This window comes from Sminthopsis crassicaudata, chromosome 1 (assembly GCF_048593235.1).
Source record: "Sminthopsis crassicaudata isolate SCR6 chromosome 1, ASM4859323v1, whole genome shotgun sequence".
Taxonomy (NCBI): Eukaryota; Metazoa; Chordata; class Mammalia; order Dasyuromorphia; family Dasyuridae; genus Sminthopsis; species Sminthopsis crassicaudata.
The window spans coordinates 403,131,546-403,144,406 of record NC_133617.1 but is presented as its reverse complement, the minus strand read 5'-3'; the positions used below and the strand labels follow the sequence as shown (position 1 = coordinate 403,144,406).

Genomic DNA, 12,861 nt, shown 5'->3' with positions numbered 1-12,861 from the left:
TACTTAGAGAACCCCAAAGACTCTACTAAAAAGCTCATACCAAAATGTGTGGGATACAGCCAAAGCAGTAATAAGGGGAAGTTTTATATCTCTACAGGCCTACTTGCATAAAATAGAGAAAGAGAGGGCCAACGAATTGGCCTTACAACTAAAATTGCTAGAAAAGGAACAAATTAAAAAACCCCAGACAAACACAAAACTTGAAATTCAAAAAATAAAAGGTGAGATTAATAAAATTGAAAGTAAAAAAACTATTGAATTAATTAATAAAACTAAGAGTTGGTTTTATGAAAAAACCAACAAAATAGACAAACCCTTACTAAACCTGATTAAAAAAAGGAAAGAGAAAAAGCAAATTGATAGTCTTGAAAATGAAAAGGGTGAACTCACCACTAATGAAGTGGAAATTAGAACAATAGTTAGGAGCTACTTTGCTCAACTTTATGCCGATAAATTTGATAACTTAAATGAAATGGAAGAATACCTTCAAAACTATAGCTTGCCCAGATTAACAGAGGAAGAAGTAAGTAGTCTAAATAGTCCCATCTCAGAAAAAGAAATAGACCAAGCTATTAACCAACTTCCTAAGAAAAAGTCCCCAGGACCAGATGGATTTACAGGTGAATTCTACCAAACATTTAAAGAACAACGAACTCCAGTGCTATGTAAACTATTTGAAAAAATAGGGATTGAAAGAGTCCTACCAAATTCCTTCTATGACACAGACATGGTACTGATACCTAAACCAGGTAGATCGAAAACTGAGAAAGAAAACTATAGACCAATTTCGTTAATGAATATTGATGCTAAAATCTTAAATAAGATATTAGCAAATAGACTTCAGAAACTCATGCCCAGGATAATACACTATGACCAAGTGGGATTTATACCAGGAATGCAGGGCTGGTTTAATATTAGGAAAACTATTAGTATAATTGACCATATTAATAATCAAATTAATAAAAACCATATGATCATCTCCATAGATGCAGAAAAAGCATTTGATAAAATCCAACATCCATTCCTACTAAAAACGCTTGAGAGTATAGGAATAAATGGACTATTCCTTAAAATAATAAGGAGCATATATTTAAAACCTTCAGTGAACATCATATGTAATGGTGATAAACTAGAACCTTTCCCTGTGAGATCAGGAGTGAAACAAGGTTGCCCACTATCACCATTACTATTCAATATAGTACTAGAAACTCTAGCCTCGGCAATAAGAGCCGAGAAAGAGATTCAAGGAATTAGAGTAGGAAATGAAGAAATCAAATTGTCACTTTTCGCAGATGACATGATGGTATACTTAGAGAACCCCAAAGACTCTGCTAAAAAGCTCTTAGAAATACTTCAGAATTTTAACAAAGTGGCAGGATACAAAATAAATCCACATAAATCCTCAGCATTCCTCTATATCACCAACAAAATGCAACAGCAAGAGATACAAAGAGAAATTCCATTCCAAACAAATGTTGAGAATATAAAGTTTTGGGGAATCCATCTACCAAAGAATAGTCAGGAATTATAGGAGAAAAATTACAAAACACTTGCCACAAAAATAAAGTCAGATTTAAATAATTGGAAAGACATTCAGTGCTCTTGGATAGGCCGAGTGAATATAATAAAGGTGACAATACTCCCCAAACTAATCTATTTATTTAGTGCTATACCAATCAGACTCCCAAGAAACTATTGTAATGACCTAGAAAAAATAACAACAAAATTCATATGGAAGAATAAAAGGTCGAGAATTGCAAGGGAACTAATGAAAAAAAAAAGTCAGAGGAAGGTGGTCTAAGTGTACCTGACCTAAAGCTATATTATAAAGCAACAGTCACCAAAACCATTTGGTATTGGCTAAGAAATAGACTAGTTGATCAGTGGCATAGGTTAGGTTCACAGGGCAAGATAGTGAATAAAAATAGAAATCTAATCTTTGACAAACCCAAAGATCCCAACTTTTGGGATAAGAATTCATTATTTGACAAAAACTGCTGGGAAAACTGGAAATTAGCATGGCAGAAACTAGGCATGGACCCACATTTAACACCACATACTAAGATTAGATCAAAATGGGTCCAAGATTTAGACATAAAGAACGAAATCATAAATAAATTGGAGGAACATGGGATGGTTTACCTCTCAGACTTGTGGAGGAGGAAGGAGTTTGTGTCCAAGGGAGAACTAGAGACCATTATTGATCACAAAATAGAACATTTTGATTATGCCAAATTAAAAAGTTTCTGCACAAACAAAACTAATGCAAACAAGATTAGAAGGGAAGTAGCAAATTGGGAAAAAATGTTTACAGTTAAAGGTTCTGATAAAGGCCTCATCTCCAAAATATACAGAGAATTGACTTTAATTTATAAGAAATCAAGCCATTCTCCAATTGATAAATGATCAAAGATATGAACAGACAATTTTCAGATGATGAAATTAAAACTATTTCCACTCATATGAAAGAGTGTTCCAAATCACTATTGATCAGAGAAATGCAAATTAAGACAACTCTGAGGTATCATTACACACCTGTCAGATTGGCTAAGATGACAGGAAAAAATAACGATGAATGTTGGAGGGGCTGTGGGAAAACTGGGACACTGATGCATTGTTGGTGGAGTTGTGAAAGAATCCAACCATTCTGGAGAGCAATCTGGAATTATGCCCGAAAAGTTATCAAAATGTGCATACCCTTTGACCCAGCCATACTACTACTGGGCTTATAACCCAAGGAACTACTAAAGAAGGGAAAGGGACCTGTATGTGCCAAAATGTTGGTGGCAGCCCTTTTCATCGTGGCTAGAAGCTGGAAGATGAATGGATGTCCATCCATTGGAGAATGGTTGGGTAAACTATGGTATACGAATGTTATGGAATATTATTGTTCTATAAGAAATGATCAACAGGAGAAATACAGAGAGGCTTGGAGAGACTTACATCAACTGATGCTGAGTGAAACGAGCAGAACCAGAAGATCATTATACACTTCAACAATGATACTGTACGAGGATGTATGCTGATGGAAGTGGATTTCTTCACCATAGAGAAGAGCTAATCCAATTCCAATTGATTAATGATGGACAGAACCAGCTACATCCAGAAAAGGAACACTGGGAAATGAATGTAAACTGTTATTTTTACCTCTGAATCCAATTCTTCCTGTGCAACAAAAAATTCGGTTCTACACACATATATTGTATCTAGAATATACTGTAATATATTTAACATATATAAGACTGCTTGCCATATGGGGGAGGGGGTTGGGGGAGGAAGGGAAAAAATCTGAATAGAAGTAAGTGCAAGGGATAATGTTGTAAAAAATTACCCATGCATATGTACTGTCAAAATAATGTTATAATTATAAAATAAAAAAAAAAAGACTCCGCTAAAAAGCTCTTAGAAATACTTCAGAATTTTAGCAAAGTGGCAGGATACAAAATAAATCCACATAAATCCTCAGCATTCTGATATATCACCAACAAAATGCAACAGCAAGAGATACAAAGAGAAATTCCATTCCAAACAAATGTTGAGAATATAAAGTTTTGGGGAATCCATCTACCAAAGAATAGTCAGGAATTATAGGAGAAAAATTACAAAACACTTGCCACAAAAATAAAGTCAGATTTAAATAATTGGAAAGACATTCAGTGCTCTTGGATAGGCCGAGCGAATATAATAAAGATGACAATACTCCCCAAACTAATCTATTTATTTAGCGCTATACCAATCAGACTCCCAAGAAACTATTGTTATGACCTAGAAAAAATAACAACAAAATTCATATGGAAGAATAAAAGGTCGAGAATTACAAGGGAACTAATGAAAAAAAAGTCAGAGGAAGGTGGTCTAAGTGTACCTGACCTAAAGCTATATTACATAGCAGCAGTCACCAAAACCATTTGGTACTGGCTAAGAAATAGAACGGTAGATCAGTGGAACAGATTAGATACAAAGGACAAAAAAAGGGTACATCTATAGCAATCTAATCTTTGACAGACCCAAAGATACCAATATTAGGGACAAAAATTCATTATTCGGGAGAAACTGTTGGGAAAACTGGAAATTAGTATGGCAGAAATTAGATATGGACCCACACTTAACACCATATACCAAGATAAGATCAAAATGGGTCCATGATTTAGGCATAAAGAATGAGATCATAAATAGATTAGAGGAACAGAGAATAGTCTACCTCTCACACCTGTGGAGGAGGAAGGAATTTATGACCAGAGGAGAATTAGAGATCATTATTGACCACAAAATAGAAGATGTTGATTACATCAAACTAAAAAGTTTCTGTACAAACAATACTAATGCAAACAAGATTAGAAAGGAAGTAACAAATTGGGAACATATTTTTAAAAGGAAAGGTTCTGACAAAGGTCTCATTTCTAAAATATATAGAGAACTGACCCTGATTTACAGGAAACCAAACCATTCTCCAATGGATAAATGGTCAAGGGATATGAACAGACAATTCTCAGATGATGAAATTGAAACTATTTCCACTCATATGAAAGAGTGTTCCAAATCACTACTGATCAGAGAAATGCAAATTAAGACAACTCTGAGATACCACTACACACCTGTCAGATTGGCTAAAATGACAGGAACAAATAATGATGAATGTTGGAGGGGATGTGGGAAAACTGGGACACTGATACATTGTTGGTGGAGTTGTGAAAGAATCCGGCCATTCTGGAGAGCAATTTGGAACTATGCCCAAAAGGTTGTCAAACTGTGCATACCCTTTGACCCAGCATTGCTATTATTGGGATTATATCCCAAAGAAATACTAAAGAGTGGAAAGGGACCTGTATGTGCCAAAATGTTTGTGGCAGCTCTTTTGGTTGTAGCTAGAAACTGGAAGTTGAATGGATGTCCATCCATTGGAGAATGGTTGGGTAAATTGTGGTATATGAAGGTTATGGGATATTATTGCTCTGTAAGAAATGACCAGCAGGAGGCATACAGAAAGGCTTGGAGAGACTTAAATCAACTGTTGCTGAGTGAAATGAGCAGAACCAGAAGATCACTATACACTTCAACAACAATACTGTATGAGGATGTATTCTGATGGAAGTGGAAATCTTCAACATAAAGAAGAGCCAACTCACTTCCAGCTGATCAATGATGGACAGAAATAACTATACCCAGAGAAGGAACACTGGCATGCGAATGTAAATTGTTAGCACTACTGTCTATCTACCCAGGTTACTTAGACCTTCGGAAGCTAATAATTAATGTGCAACAAGAAAATGGTATTTACACTCATATATTGTATCTAGGTTATATTGTAACACATGTAAAATGTATGGGATTACCTGCCATCGGGGGCAGGGAGTGGAGGGAGGGAGGGGATAATTTGGAAAAATGAATAAATAAAAAAAAAAAGAAAAAGAAAAAAGAAATATCCATTATAGCCAAGGCTTCTATCAGATAATGTAGAAAACAGAAAACAGGATTCCCAATTCCTGCTTCCAAAGAGCTTTCAGTCTAAAGAAAGCAGAACTGAACCAAGAGACTAAACTTTCATTATGCTACACAGAGAGCCAGGAAGGGGTTGTTCCTAGTGTTTAAAATCAGTGAAGGAGAGAGATGGTCAACTAAGAAGAACTGCTTTCAGGACTAATCTTATAAAAGTGGTTATTAATAAGAAAAAAGAATAATTAAAAAGAAAATAATAATGAATGCAAAAAGGCCAAAAATACTATGGAAGCTAATGCCTTCATATCAAAGGAATCATGACAAAAATTTGAAGATCAAACAGGGGGCAGCTAGGTGGTGCAGTGTATAGAGCACCAGCCCTGAATTCAAGAGGACCCGAGTTCAAATCTAGTCTCAGACACTTAACACTTCCTAGCTGTGTGACCCTGGGCAAGTCAATTAACCCCAGCCTGGGGGCGGGGGGAGATCAATCAAACAATAAATATTTATTAAGCACCAACTATAAGATAGGCACTATGCTAAGCTCTGGGGATACAAAAAAAAAAAAAAAAAAAAAAAGGTAAAAGACATTTCCTGCCCTCAATGAGCTTACAAATGAGTAAAGAACAAATACAGGGAGAGTAAGATACATGCAAAATAAATAGGAAAGAGTTAAAAGGAAGAGCACAACAGTGGAAGAATAAAAATCAGACAAGAGAGAGGGAGAACTTAGAGGTGGTATTCTGAATATTGAGTATTTCAGTAGGAGTTTAGATTATAAATTCATAGATCTTTTAACTAGAAATACATAAGTATAATCCCATCATTTTACTCATAAAATAAAGTTAAGGTTCATGGGGGTTACAAAATTTGCTCAATACTCATCCCTTGTTGGTGGAGTTGTGAATCGTCCCAATCACTCTAGAGAACAATGTAGAACTGTGCTTAAAGGACTATAGAACTGTGCATACTCTTTAATTCAACAATACCACTACTAGGTCTAACTCCAAAAGGTCAGAGAAAAGAGGAAAGGACCTATGTGTATAAAAATATTTATAGCAGGTCTTTTTTGTGGTTGCAAAAAGTTGAAAATGGAAGGACTGTCCATCAATTGAGGAATGGCTGAATAAAATGTGTTGTGTGGCTATGATGGAATACTTTAGTGCTATAAGAGATTATGAACAGGATAGTTCAGGAGGGAGGAAGAAAGGAAGGGAGAGAGGGAGGAAAATTGACTAAGATCACACAGAAAGTATGAAAGCAAGGGGAATAGGAAGGTGGACTATCGGAATCTAAAACCAATTTTTTGTTTCCCACCCGTATCACCTTGTCTTCCATTCTAGCATAGAACTAAGACACAAAAAGCGTTAAATAAAATGTGTTTTCTTAACATATCCCCTTACTCAATGCAGCTGATGGCTTTGCCCATTACTCAATAGCAATTGCCCATTGTTGTTAAATGTCCCTTGGGCAGGCTGTGAACCCCTTCTCAGAATCACATTTTAAATGCATAAAATATAATGCACACGATTATAAGGGAAAACAATTTTACTAAAATACAGCCATCAAAAAATGGAGTCCAGATGAAGAATCTTTATTCTGGGTTAAAAGGGAAGGGAAAGTTATTAGCAGAACAGAAATAAGGATTTTCTTATTTGCAGATATCTCAAATACGCACACACCAATGAGATGGTGTTTCGTCAGGCTTGGGGAAAGGCCAGAAGTGAAGTGGATCCAGACTTCAGCTCAAGGGAAAAGCGAATTTCTCAGTGACCGAAGCTGCCCACCGAGGGCCAGGGGAAAGAACTCTGAGCTTGGAGCCAGAGGGTCTGCTCTCCCCTGTTTGCTACTTGCAAACCTTAACCTCTCAAGCCTCTTTCATCACCTGAAAAGCAAGAGGGTCCACCCAGTAATAAATAAGTAGCCACTTTTGTACCTCAGGCAAAAAACACCGAAGGGCCTCTCCAATCAACTCAAATCAACCAATGTTTGGGTGGCTGTCAGGATACTGGGAAGATGCCCCTGAGGAGGGGGCCTCCCATGGGATTAGCACAGAGAAGGCCCCGGGAGAAGCTCACAGGGAGCTTGCCAACTTCCTATTTTCACTAATTATCCTCAAAAGTGTTAAGCTCAGAGGTTTCCTTGTTGCTAAAAAACAACTTTTGCTTTCTGAATTTCAGCTGTTTGGAGGAGAATCCCCTCTAGTGGGGCCTTGCTCTAGATACATGAAGGAAGGGGAATGAAAAAAGCTGATTAAACACAGGTGTTGATGAAGCCCCAAACAGAACACAAGCTCCTTGAGGGCAGGGATGGCCTTATTTTTGTGTTTCCATCCCTGTTCCATCCCAGATAGTGTCCCTGGTATAATAAGAAAATGGATGATAAATGTGTGTTGCTTCAACAAGTGATTGAACAGAAGCATTCTTTGGAAAGGAGTTGGTCTTCCTGGCCTTCCCATCCAACCCTGAAAAGCCAGGGGCTCAAATTCTGTGACAACACTGCTCCATGGGGGGTTACAAAGTTGTGTTAGAGGCAGGTCTTCCAGCCCACCCCTGTTAAAAGAAAAAGCCGCCCTTTGCCACTGTTCCCAGATTCTCCTAAAGCCATTGGTGAAGGACCAGTCCCTCCCCAGAGAACCTTTTGATTTAGACTGCAATCATGGTTACATCGGTGTGAAGAGGAAATGTTTTTCCTGTTGAAAACTGTTTGCATTTTTGTTTTTCTTCCCAGGTTCTTTTTACCTTCTGAATCCAATTCTCCCTATACAACAAGAGAACTGTTCGGTTCTGCACACATATATTGTATCTAAGATAGACTATAACATATTTAACATGTATAAAACTATATGCCATTTAAGGGAGGGAGTGGAGGGAGGGGAAAATTCAGAACAGAAGTGAATACAAGGGATAATGTTGTGAAATTACCCATGCATACGTACTGTCAATAAAAAGTTATCAAAAGAAAAAAAAAAAGAAAGAAAAAAAGGAAAGTGATAAATGTTGGGAAATCAAAGTAAATATATGCACAAATAAGAAAGCATGTTAATGGTTACATAGGAGAAAGAACTTCCCTGAATGCCATGAAGAAAACTGGTTCACTAGAGTTCGATTACACAGGACATACTTCCCCTTTAAAGGAGTTTACACCTTTAGTCTTCTGAAAGGAGTTTACACCTTTAAAGGAGTTTACACCATTCTCTGGGAGGATAAAAGGAGCCAGGATTCAGGAAGAAGAGGATTCGAGATTCTACCTTCTCTCTGGCTGGAGGTTCCAGAAACCTGCTCACAGAGAAAAGGATTTACAGAAAAGAAACCTTCTCCCAGAGAAGGATCGCAATTGACAGACAACAGGACACTACATTTTGGCTCCAACTCGAGGCAAGGACTGTTGCTTACCCTGACTCTGGCTGATTCGGAGCCCTTCAGAGGGGGCAAGCTTGGACTTTACATTTTGGCACCGGAACAGGGCGTCCGGCGTGGGAGCTGGGGTACCATCATGGACAAGAAGCGGAAAAGCCGCGTTGTGATCCACTCTGACATGGAGGACAGCAGCAGTGATGAGAACCTGGATCAGGAGCTCTTGCCCCTAGCCAAACGGAAACGGAGTGACTCCAAGGAGGAGGAGCAACCTGTTAGTCAGCCTGCCGCTTCTTCAGACTCTAAAACATCAGACAGTGATGATGAGTGCACAGTTGGAGGTGCAAAAAATAAGAAAAAAGGAAAAACTAGGAAGATAGAGAAGAAGGGAACCATGAAAAAACAGACAAACAAAGCTGCTTCCTCAGACAGCTCTGACAAAGACATCTCAGCTGAGAGTTCAGCCCCTGAAGAAGGTGAAGTGTCTGACTCCAACAGTAACAGTTCCTCCTCCAGCTCAGATTCAGATTCTTCTTCTGAGGATGAGGAATTCCATCATGGGTATGGAGAAGACCTCACGGGAGATGAAGAAGATAGGGCCCGTTTAGAACAAATGACGGAGAAGGAGAGAGAACAGGAATTGTTTCACAGGATAGAAAAGAGAGAGGTGCTGAAGAGAAGGTCTGAAATGAAGAAGAAATTAAAAATAGCCAAGAAGAAAGAGGAAAAGAAAAAACAAGAAGAACGAGAGAAGAAAAAACTTACACAGATTCAAGAGTCCCAGCTCATGTCCCATAATAAGGAGCGGCATTCCAAGCAGGATAACAAACTAGACAAAAAATCTCAGGCCATGGAAGAACTGAAAGCAGAGAGAGAAAAACGGAAGAATAGAACAGCTGAGCTGCTTGCCAAAAAACAACCATTAAAAACAAGTGAAGTTTACTCTGATGAGGACGATAAGTCCAGTGAGAAGACAGATGGTTCATCTAGGATGACATCATCTGATGAAGAAGAGGAAAAGGAAGAGGTTCCTCCCAAATCCCAGCCAGTTTCTCTGCCTGAAGAGTTGAACCGAGCGCGGTTATCCCGGCACAAGCTGGAACAGTGGTGTCACATGCCTTTCTTTGCTAAGGCAGTCCCAGGATGTTTTGTGCGGGTTGGCATCGGCAACCACAACAGTAAACCTGTCTATCGGGTTGCTGAAATCACCGGCGTGGTAGAAACACCCAAGGCTTATCAGTTGGGTGGCACTAGGACAAATAAAGGATTGCAGTTGAGGCATGGCAACGACCAGCGAGTAATCCGCTTGGAGTTTGTCTCAAACCAAGAGTTCACAGAAAGTGAATTTAGGAAATGGAAAGAGGCGATGCTTTCTGCTGGCCTGCAGCTCCCTACCTTGGATGAAATCAACAAGAAGGAAGTGTCCATTCAAGAAACTTTGAATTATCAATTCAATGATCGGGATATCGAAGAGATTGTAAAAGAGAAAGCGAGATTCCGAAAAGCTCCACCCAACTATGCCATGAAAAAAATGCAGCTTCTGAAGGAGAAGGCCATAGCAGAAGATTTGGGAGACCAAGCCAAGGCGAAACACATCCAAGATCAACTGATTGAGTTGGAGAAAAGGGCAGAGGCCCTAGATCGGCAACGAACAAAGAATATTTCTGCCATCAGTGACATCAACCAACGAAATCGGGAGTGGAACATTGTTGAGGCTGAGAAAGCCCGTGTGGCTGAAAGTCACAACATGAAAAATCAACAGATGGACCCCTTCACTAGGCGGCACTGCAAACCGACTATCGTCTCCAATTCCAGAGACCCTGCTGTTCAAGCTGCCATCGTGGCTCAGCTGAACGCACAATATGGCTCGGGGGCATTACCAGATGCTCCTAAGGAGATGAACGAGCACAAAGACATCGACTCTAAGTCAGCCAGTGACCTCTCAGAGGACCTGTTCAAAGCGCATGATTTTGATGTGAACATCGACTTGCAAATTCCCAGTTGGGAATTAAAGACACTGGCCATCACTCCAAAGGCTCCCCCAGCCAACGGTGGTGCCCCCAAAAGATCTCTGAATTTAGAAGATTATAAGAAACAACGAGGACTTATTTGAGCAAGCCCAGCCTGCTGCTTCGGACCCTGCATGCGCCACGAGGATGTTCCTCTTCTCCTCTTCTCCCTCGGTTTGCCCTCTTTGGGCTGGAGCGGCAGGGGTGCTGGGAAGGACTTAGGAACATGTATTAAAGTCCCATTTTGTGATGATTTGAGCGTGTTCTTTGTTACCTACTTCTAACATGTATTAGGATACTATGTCTTTATGGAATCGTGTCATTATGTGTAATATCTAAATCAAAAGAAAGGGGGGATGTTGGGGTCTTACTAGGTGGTAATAATCAAAAAGGCAGCTCTTGATGTTGACTTGTTGGGTATCAGCCCACTTGTGGCTCAGTGGCTAGAAGGCGAGTGGGAAAGACTCATGCTCCTGAGCTCACACGTGGCCCCACACACTTCCCAGAGGCCCCTGGTAATGGGGAACGCTTTCATATTAAACTAGACAAAAAGTCAGCAAAGTAGATAAAAAAAAACAAAAAACAAAAAAAACAAAAAACAAAAAACAAAAAAAACCAATCGCCCCCAACTAGAGTCTGCGACAGTGCCGTGGGCTAGAAGTCAGCGCTCCCACGGTGGCCGGGCCAGTGTCACACTTGTATCACAAATGGATCGGACGCTTCGCCTTCGGAACCAAACATGAGCTCTGGGAGACAACGGAAGTCGGAGGGACCGTTAGCAGAAGCGCCGATCGCCCCCTTTCCCCAAACTGTGCCGGAGGCTCAGGGAGCAGCCTGAAACCGCGCTCCAGGCCGCGCGCTTCAGGCTCTCCTCTCGGAGGAGGAGGCCCCGACGCGGAGCCCGGGTAACCTCCCTCGGGCACGCGGCGGGCAGGCTCAACCCCGGTCCCCCGCCTCGGACCGAGCCGCCTCGATTCTCCGGGAGGAGGCGGAGAGCGCTGGGCCCGGCCCGGCCGCGCGTGGCTACCCGTCCTGCTTCCGCCTCCTCCAACCTAGGTTGGAGAGAACAGTGTCCGGAAGGGCTCGGGATGTAACACCTGGGGACATCCTACAGCCATCTTCCCCGCGACGGGGGAGGGGGGAGATCTGTGGAATCCCGTGGGAAACCTGAGGGCCGCCCGCGCTTTCGCGGGCCGCGAGCCCAGAAGGGACCGGGCCCAGCCCCTCGGGCGCCCTCTCGGGACGCGTGCGCCGTTATTCCCGGGAGAGAGGTGCGGAGCGCTGCGGAGCGCGGCCGGGAGGAAGGAGCGGCGCTCCCGGGCCTTCTCCCTCAGCCGAGAAAGGGAGGTCCGTGTCCGGTGCCCCGGGCTTGCGGGGACCGAGAACCTCCCTGCGCCCGCCCCTCCCCCGCCGGCAGAAATTCACCAGCCCCGGGGCCGGAAGTGGTCCCTAATCAGTAGCTAAGACTAGGGGAGAGAGCCAGGTGAGCGGGAGGCTCTCGAGGGTCCGTGCAGATGGGGGGGGGGGGGTTAAAAATACGGGGACTGCCCGAAAGCTATTTAAGGACCACATTTACACTGCAGACCCGAGGGATCATGGGTATGCTAACACTTGGTGGCCCCACACCGCTTCTGTCCCTAATGCAAGGAAGGGGAGAAGCGGAGGGTCGGGTGACTCTCTCTGTGAGCAGCAGAAGCAGGCGCGTGTCTGTGTGCACGTGTGCAGTCACATGTGCGTGATCACGGATGTGGAAACGGAGCTGGAGGGAGCTGGCTCGGTCCTGATTTGCGCGTGAGGCTCAGGAAGACCGAGTAATTCCATCAGACACTAGACATCGGATACCTGACCCTAGAGCGACGCCAGGGGGCGCCAGAGGGAATAGAGTAGCGCTAGCTGTGGGATCCTGGGTAAGTCACTTAGCACTGTTTGCCTCAGTTTCCTCATCTGTAAAATGAGCCGGAGAAGGAAATGGGAAACCTCAGATGGGGTCAAGGCAAGTCAGACGTGAGGGGGACATCTAACAACAAGACTGATAAACGCCACGGTCCCCTCACTGCAGA

The 12,861-nt window shown here is 41.9% G+C and overlaps 1 protein-coding gene and 1 pseudogene across 1 annotated transcript in view; one reads left to right on the top strand and one right to left on the bottom strand.

Moving 5' to 3' along the window:
- The window catches only part of LOC141550146 (olfactory receptor 2K2-like), a 33,099-nt gene extending 24,139 nt beyond the window's left edge, over window positions 1-8,960 (bottom strand). The window contains exon 1 of the mRNA XM_074280475.1: window positions 8,832-8,960. The gene's annotated coding sequence lies outside the window, so the exon portion shown is untranslated. The remainder of the gene's footprint in view (window positions 1-8,831) is intronic.
- On the top strand, window positions 8,790-11,027 carry LOC141549962 (RNA polymerase-associated protein RTF1 homolog pseudogene; annotated as a pseudogene).
- The last annotated feature ends 1,834 nt before the right edge of the window (window positions 11,028-12,861 follow it).